The 8,021-nt window shown below is 55.4% G+C and overlaps 1 non-coding gene across 1 annotated transcript; it reads right to left on the reverse strand.

Annotated features, from left to right (window-relative positions):
* Positions 1–4,325: 4,325 nt before the first annotated feature.
* LOC149991934 (U6 spliceosomal RNA) lies at positions 4,326–4,432 on the reverse strand. The gene has a single exon (XR_016508527.1). It is a non-coding gene; the product is annotated as a U6 spliceosomal RNA (small nuclear RNA).
* Positions 4,433–8,021: the final 3,589 nt, after the last annotated feature.

Genomic DNA, 8,021 nt, shown 5'->3' on the forward strand with positions numbered 1-8,021 from the left:
AGGGACAACAACTTCATCAAGCAGCTCGTGGATGTTGCGTCGCTCTGCTGCAAGCCAAACACCGTCGTTCGCTAAAGTTCCCGGACAGGTGCCCGCACGTCCGATGGCCTCCATGGCGTATTCAACCTGGTACAAGCGACCTGCAAAACACAAGCGGTGAGAAACCGAGACTCCCTTCTGGGTGCTTGCACCACTGGGCCAAGAGAGTCAGCGGGAACCCTGACAGGCTCTACCCTCGAGTCCCTCTGTCGTTCTCTCGTGCTGCGCGTGATCGACCTGGTGACCATAATGACATCAAAACACAAGAGAGCATGAACTATACAAAAAGTGTCTTGACTTCCGCCCCACCCCCACCCCCACCCCCACCCCCCCAAAAGTCAAGCACTTAAAAATACTTTTGAGACAGATTCTACAATTCCTATTTTGCCTCCTGGAGAAAATATAGTGGTCCTGGAGTCATAGCTTCGAGACCGCAAAGGAAAATATATACCCATGACTCCCGTCCACTGAAAGTAACTCCTGCGTAAAACACATCCTGGCACCCAGAGTCCAGTGTGTAGCAGGGAACCGATCATTTCTTCCCACTCCCATTTTCTCACGCAGGTCTGTAAGCTGAGTACCAGACCCTTTGTCAGGCGATAGCTTACGGACGTGTGCGGAACTTACCGTGTGTTCTGAACTTTACGGCTCCTGTCAAAAGAAAGTAAGGTAAGATCCTTACTAAAACGAAAGTTACAACTGAAAAAGCATTTCCACGGCTTAAAACCGTTCCGTCCACCCCCTTCTTTGGCCGAGGTGAGGGACGCAAACACGATTTGACACAGGTGGAGACCGAGGCACCGGGGCTGGAGGGGAAAATCGAAAAAGCCCTTTTTTGAAAAAAAAAAAAACCAACGCAGAAAAGGAGCCCAAATGAGACGCGGTAGAGGCAGAAAGAGGGATGAGACCCTGCAGGTCCAAGAGGAAGAACTGGGGAAGGAGAAAGAACGGGGCGTCCAGGCGGAGCAGGAAGCTTCAGCAGAAAACACTGAGTCGGACGCCTCACGGGCAAGAGACAAACGGCCGAAGCTCAAAAAAAAAAAAAGAAAAGAAAGAATCGCAGCCGCTCGAAAGCTAAGCCAGTATCCCGACCACGGAGTCCAGGAGGACGGACACGTGAAGAGGGGCAGAGGCTTCTCCCGGGAGGGCTGGGGTCCTGCATGCGGAAGGAGGCGGGGGGTTGGGGGTGGGGGCGTGGGGCGACCTCGGCCCCCAGAGCACGTTTCCCAAATAGCGGAACACCAGACGAAGGCCGCAGGACCGGCGCGCCCAGACGAGATTTCTTAAAGGTGGGCCGGGGCCTCGGGGCCTGCCTGGCACTTTGGGAGGCGGTGACCTGCGACCAGGCCGCCGGAGAGTCCTCATCCCCATGCTCCACGCCGGCCGGCACAGCCGGCACCCCCGCGGCGCCCGAAAGGCAGGTACTAACCGGAGAAGAAAAACTGGAATCGGGGGCTACACGAAGGGCCTCACGCCACAGGAAGAACCCACTATCGGACACACCCCGCCGAGTGTCCGCTGCCCATGTGGCCCACGCGCGTGCGCAGAACGATCTCGCGGGGTGGGGCAGGGGGCGGGGAGAACGGGCCGAAGATACGGAAGTCCTCCGGGGGCGGGGCCGAGGGCAAGGAAGCCCTTCGGGGGCGGAGACAAGGTGGCGGAAGACTCCCGGAAGCGGGGCGGGGCCGAACACCGGGAAGTCCTCTGGGGTGGGACCAACGTGGCGGAAGTGCGGCGGAAGGTCAGACCTCCCCGGAGGCGGCTCCTAAGCCCTCCGGGGGCGGGGACCAGGTGCCGGCGGCCTATCGGAAGCGGGGCGGGGGGCGGTGCAAGACCGTCCTCCACATCTTTCCAAACAGTACATTTCACTTATAGCGAGTTTACGCGGCGACACATTCAGCAGGCTATTTATATCGCCCTGCTTTTCTCCCCGCCAGGCCGGTCATATATCATGCTAAGTCCATCAACATTTCTTCTGAGAAGGAGCCAAGTCCATTTTTATTTCCTCTGGGAGATGCTGGGACTAGGTTCATTTGCATGCAGTTCATTTGCGTACGTCAAAAGTCCGGGTGGGCGTTCCAGCCGCCGCCAGGTCCTGATGCCAAAATCTTTGTCAAAAGCCAAAATCTCCGAGTGGCCAGCCTGCCACTGCCTCTCTGACCTCATCTCCTGCACTCCTCCCCAGGCACGTGTCCTGACCGGGAGTCGAACGGGCAGGTTTTCAGTTCTCAGGCCGGCGCTTAGTCCACGGAGCCACACCAGCCAGGGCGGGTTGGGTAAGGGTTTGAAGGCCCAGAGAGCCCACCAAAGGAACTGAAACTAGGCCACAGCAGGTCGGAGCCCTGGAAGGACTGGGTGGGGAAGGGTGTGATGCAAGCGCAGTCCCATGAGGCGGGGGAGCCTGGGTCGGGGGCCGGGGGCCAGTGGACGCTGTGCTAACATGAGCTGGCGGTGTGGGCATGACGTGGGGACAGGATCCCGGCTGCCTGTGGACACTGACAGACGAGGTCAAGCCCAGGGTCTCTGTCGTTGGAAATGAGGAGGCAGGGGAGGCAGTCAGGTCCGGGAGTAACTGACTTCTCAGGCCAGGAACCCAGCTCCCCAGTAATGACTCACTGGTCATGAGCATGCACCGTGGGCAGCTCATGGGTTGGCAAAAATCTGCTTTTTAGGTGACAGAGGACCAGAGAGGTTGGGTTCATTGCCCCGAGTCACCCAGGTAGCTGGAGCCAGGCCTCTTCACCTCCAGTCTGGTGACCTCGCCTGCACCATGTTGGGTGTGAGGGGCTTGAAGGTCAGTGCAGCTCGCATTTGAGTTTCTCCGTTTGCTCGGCCGTCCGCTGTCAGTTTCCGAGACAGGATTTACCTGTTCTGTCCCAGGCCCTGCCCGCTCAGTTCCGTGTGCATATGACTGTCCGCAGGTTGGGTTTCTGAACAGAAACTCCTGTGTTTGCCTTACTAATCCTTCCTCTGCCTGACGGACAGATGAGGACTCCCTGGTGCCGGCCCCATCAGGCCGCTTTGCCCTACCCCTCTGCCGGAAGACGAACAGCAAATGGCTTCTAAAAAGAATAAGAGCTGAGGCCCTGCTTGGTAGCTCAGTTGGTTATAGCATCGTCCCCATACACCAAGGTTGCAGGTTCAATCCCTGGTCAGGGCACATACAAGAATCAAGCAATGAACGCATCAATGATTGGAACAAGAAATCAGTGTTTCTATCTCTGTCTCCCTTCTTTCTAAAAAAAGGGGTGGGGTGGAGTAAGAGCTTAGAGTTGAAAAGATCTTCACCTCCCACCCCACTGCGACCCCTTCAGCAACATCACTGACAGGCGGTCATCCTGTCACTGGCGGATCTGTGCCTGTTTCAGGACAGCTCTGGTGACTGTAAAGCACTGAGCCTGAGTCCTTTGTCGCGGCCATGTGACTCCTGACAGTGGCCCAGGCGCTGGAGTCGAGCAGCTGTGTCATTTGCCACGTGACCAGAGTTATTATCTGCTGTCAGGCACACTCACCCCCTCTGGGCAGTAGGGACGAGGTCTGCTTTACAGAGTTACTGTGGGTCGTTGAGATTATGGAAGAAATTTGCCCAGTACAGTGTCTGACAGAAACAGCTGGTCGAGTGATGGCCGTTATCATCGTCATCGTCGTTACCCTGCCTGCAGGTCCTAGTGTGCCCCGTGGCGCTACGTGCTTATGACTCGGGACATTCAGACGCTTGGCCTGGGCGCTCCTGCTGTCCTAAGCGTAAGCCCCCGCCCGTGGCCGCGCGCCTGCGCGTGATGCTTGCGGGACGGTGCCCGCCGAGGCGCTCAGGGAGGGTCAGCGGGCTCCGGAGCCTCTGCTCTCGCTGGCCAGGGCCCCTCCAGCTTTTTCGGCAACGTGGCCTGTACTGCCTTTGTCCTGTGAAGGCCCCAGGTAGTTTTCCTGTGAATGAGGTGCAGGTCTGCCCCACTTTGCATTTGTGTAGAGGTTTGGTTTTGCTGTTGTTTTTATTTTTAGAGAGAGGAGGGAAAAGGGGGAGAAACATCACTTGGTTTCCTTGCTTATTGCACGCCCTCAACTGGGAGCCTGGCCCGCAGCCCAGGCCTGTGCCCTGACTGGGAATCAAACTGGTGACCTTCTGGGTCACAGGCCGGCGCTCAGTCCACTGAGCCACACCAGCCAGGGCTGGTTGTTGTTTGTTTTTCCTGCCTCACCCTTTCTTCTTCTTCTTTTTTAAAAAAATTATTTTAACAATAAAAAATAACAATCCCTCCCTCTCAGACTTAAGACTCTTTATAATCTTAAAAAATATGGAACGTTTCACGAATTTGCGTGTCATCCTTGCGCAGGGGCCATGCTAATCTTCTCTGTATTGTTCCAGTTTTCCTATCTGTGCTGCCGAAGCGAGCGCTTGTTGTCGTTTGTAATTCAAGAGGAAACTGTTGACTGAAAGCCTGTCGTGTTTTGGGTGCTGTGCTGAGTTCTGTGGACGCAGGCTGACTAGGACTAAGTATCAGCGTGCTAGACACGTTTGTCCTGCTCCTGGCGAGTCCTCGTTTCTCACGTGAGGTCTGCACATGGCTCTGTGTTGACTGTTGTTGAATGAATGAAGGAATGAAATTGTTCACAGTGGAAGTTTTTCTCATAAGTGAGAAGACATTTCCCCAATCCGCTTATTTTCTAAGTTCAGATATTTTGTGCAAGCCTCCCACTTCCAGCCCGGCGCTAGTGGTTTTTCCATCCAGGGTAGACCCAGTTTCCAAGAGAAATGTGCAGTGTTCCTTTCGCGGCCAGAGTCAGAATATATAGAGAGAGAAGCTTTATTTGCTGGGTGGCCATCCTAGCCCGCCCCGGAAGGCCTCTGTGTGTACCCGTTTGGCAGTGACACAGGCTGGCGCCCAGGGTCAGGAGGAGCAGGCACCTGCAGCTGCGGGGCTGCGGCGTGTCCGGGACCAGCTCTGTCCGGCCCGGGCTTGGGGAGGCGCGGGCCGTGGCTTCAGAGGACCAGGACATTCTGCCTTGGTGCTGCCAGGTACCAGTGGGCCCTGCACCCCTGGGTCAAAATCCATCCCCCAGACGTCAGATACACGAAATTTTGGGGTCTCCTGTTCTGTAAAGCCACGGCTGGGGAGAGCCTAGGAACTCCGGAGCCCTGTTCTGTCCTGTTATTTCCTCTGCAGGTGGGCACTGGTGTGGTCTCGTGGCTGTCCAGTGCCAGGCGTCACTTGGGAACCGTGGAGATACCCCTGCCCAGCCCCTCGTGCACCCTGCAGACTGCAGACTCGGTTCCGTGGGCTCGTTTTCTCTACTTGAGATCAAGTTATCTGGATTTGCATGGTCGCGACTACCTCACTCTTGGCTGCAGGAAACGGAGGGTTCGTGCGTCTGCGCAAAACCCTCCCTGAACCTAATCCAAAAGTTCATGTGCTCTGGGGGATTAAATTACTACTTGGATTTCTAATCTGTTTTCTCATGAATTCTTTTCTTCTGTTGATTGGACCTCCTGAACTAGACTGTTACTTTTCTTAGTATCTTTTCCTCATTCTGCCTTTTGTTCTGCCTTCTGGGAGAGCCTCATTTTATCTTCTAGCCTTCCTTTGACTTTTTACAGCTGCTACTATATTTTTAATTTCCAAGAGCTTGCTTTTTCTCATTTGATCTTTTTGTTGTGACGCGACAAAAATCCACATGGCATGCAGCTCACGCCCCCGGTGGCTTCCCGTGTCTGGCACGGCAGTGGGAGCCACGTGTGTGGCGACGTGCGGCAGGTCCCGCGTCCTTGTCTGCAGGCTTCTGTGTCAGGGTCACGTTGGGGCCTGTTTCTGTGATTCACCTTTATCTTGAGTCATTTAGTTTGGACTTTTGGCAGCTTGGATTGATGCCAGACATGGTATGTGAACAGGTAGGGAGGCGAGAGAACGGTGCTCACCTTCCACCCAAAGAGTCGTTTCTGCTTCGTTGGGGCTGGTTTCTTTCCATTTTCCTTCACTCCTGGGCCCAGACCCTCTGGCTGAGCCGATAGCCTGGGGTGGGGACTTGGACCCTCCAGCTGGCCGAGCTGTGGCATCCGCTGCTGGTCTCTGCGCTCAGAGCTCCGCCTCTGCAGCCTCCTCTGCATGCGCCCCGACCCTGGTGGGTGTGACCCCTGGGCCCAGGCACCCCCAGGGGAGCGGCACACAGAAACCGGCCTGACTTCTCTGCACTTCTCTCCCTTCTGAAGCCTTGGTCCGTTATGTCCCAGCTGCGTAGGCAGCCCCAGATGTCCGCTTTTTTGGTTAACCTCGTCCACAGGACTTCCACAAGCGCTGTGGCCGCTTTCTGCTGGCCTCTGTGCCTGGCCTCGCTCCCCGCCCTGGAATCGGCAGTGGCCCGGGGGACCAGCCCGCCGGGCGCTGGCCTGACCTCTGGGTGCGTCCTGTGGCTCCCAGTTGGGGCCCCAGCTGCTTTGATTGCTCTGAGGGTGCGGGGCTGGTTTTTATGGGTTTTGTGGGATGGTGAGCCTTCTGTGTGGCGCAGAAGCATCACTTTTCTCTGCACATGGTGGCACCACTCCTGGGGATGCTGGGCCGCCTTCGAGGGCCGGCCTGGTCAGATCCCCAGCAGAGCCTCCCACCTGCCTGGCTGCTGACGTCCTGGGAGTTGAGTGGGGAAGAGGGGACTAAACGTCGTAGACACATGCTCTGTCCCAGCCCGTGTGACTGCTGCGCACAGTTCGCTCCAGCAGGGGCACTGCGGCTCAGAGGGCCAGGGCCGGGCAGGGGTGCCGTCTCGTTGCTCCTTGAACAGATGTTCAGCCAGGCCTCCCGTTCTGTCCCCCGTTCACCCCTCTTCCAGAGCTGCCTACTGAGTCACTGCGCATGTGGGGCTCAGCTCTCTGGGATCTGTTCTCTCGGGTGTTAGTGGTCCTCTGCTTTCTGGCTTCCATATCAGGTTGGCCAAAAAGTTCATTTGGTTTTTCCATACAATGGCCCTAGTAGTACTTCTTACCTTTAACTTCATTTGAAACAGTGTTGTTAGACTGTATTGTGACAGCTGTCATATCAGCGTGCATTTAAAAATACCAAACCGGTGAAGTTTTGTGTAGCCATTTTAATATTGAAGATGGAAGAAAATACACAACATTCTTGGCATACTATGCTTTATTATTTTCAAAAAACACGACTAAAATGAAAAAAAAAAGATTCGTGCAGTGTGTGGAGAAGGTGCTGTGACTGAACATGTCAAAGGGGGTTTGTGAAGTTCCGTGCCGGAGATTCCTCGCTGGACGATGCTCCACAGGCAGGCAGACCAGCTGAAGCTGAGAGCGATCAAACTGAGACATCATTGGGAACAGCTGGCATTCTACCACGTGGGAGAGCCGACATGCTCAAAATACCCAAGTCAGTGAAGTTATTGGTGAAAATGAAAAATGTGTCTTTTATGTGACGGAAAACACTGAACGGACTTTTTGGTCAGCCCAGTATTGTTGCTGTCGCATCGTCATCTGCTCTTGGCTTTGCTTCTCTCTGTCCTGTTCCTGTTTGTTTTATCAGCTGCAGTGAGGCGTGAACAGAGCAGGTGATGCTGCGGCATCTGTCACAGGGTCGCTGTGAGGAGTAAATGCAACCGGCACAAGCGGCTGAGAGGCGCTCCCAGCGGTAGCGGTGGCTGCAGGCCCCACGTCCCCATGCTCAGCTAGACCCCGACAGCGGTGTTCAGTCTTTCTTACCGATTTGCCCTTCACCCCAGTAGTTTGTCCCTAAATGTGAAAAAAGTGAGTGTTTAGAACAGACGTGACTCGAAACTCCTGTTCTTATTGCGCTCAAGGTCACCTCATGATTCTCTCCACTGGGTTCCGATGGATTGTGTCCCGGGGTCAGAACCTTCCCGTGGGGGCGGGACCTGGTGTTCCCGGGACGGCGGCAGTGAGTCGGCCTGACTGCGTTTTCTTTGATAGAATTAACAGGCGGCCTAAGGGGCTGCTATAAAAATGTTAGCGGCGGAACTAGCGTAAATGACCC

This window comes from Furipterus horrens, unplaced genomic scaffold (genome assembly GCF_987537825.1).
Source record: "Furipterus horrens unplaced genomic scaffold, mFurHor1.1.pri manual_scaffold_16, whole genome shotgun sequence".
NCBI classification, from domain to species: Eukaryota; Metazoa; Chordata; class Mammalia; order Chiroptera; family Furipteridae; genus Furipterus; species Furipterus horrens.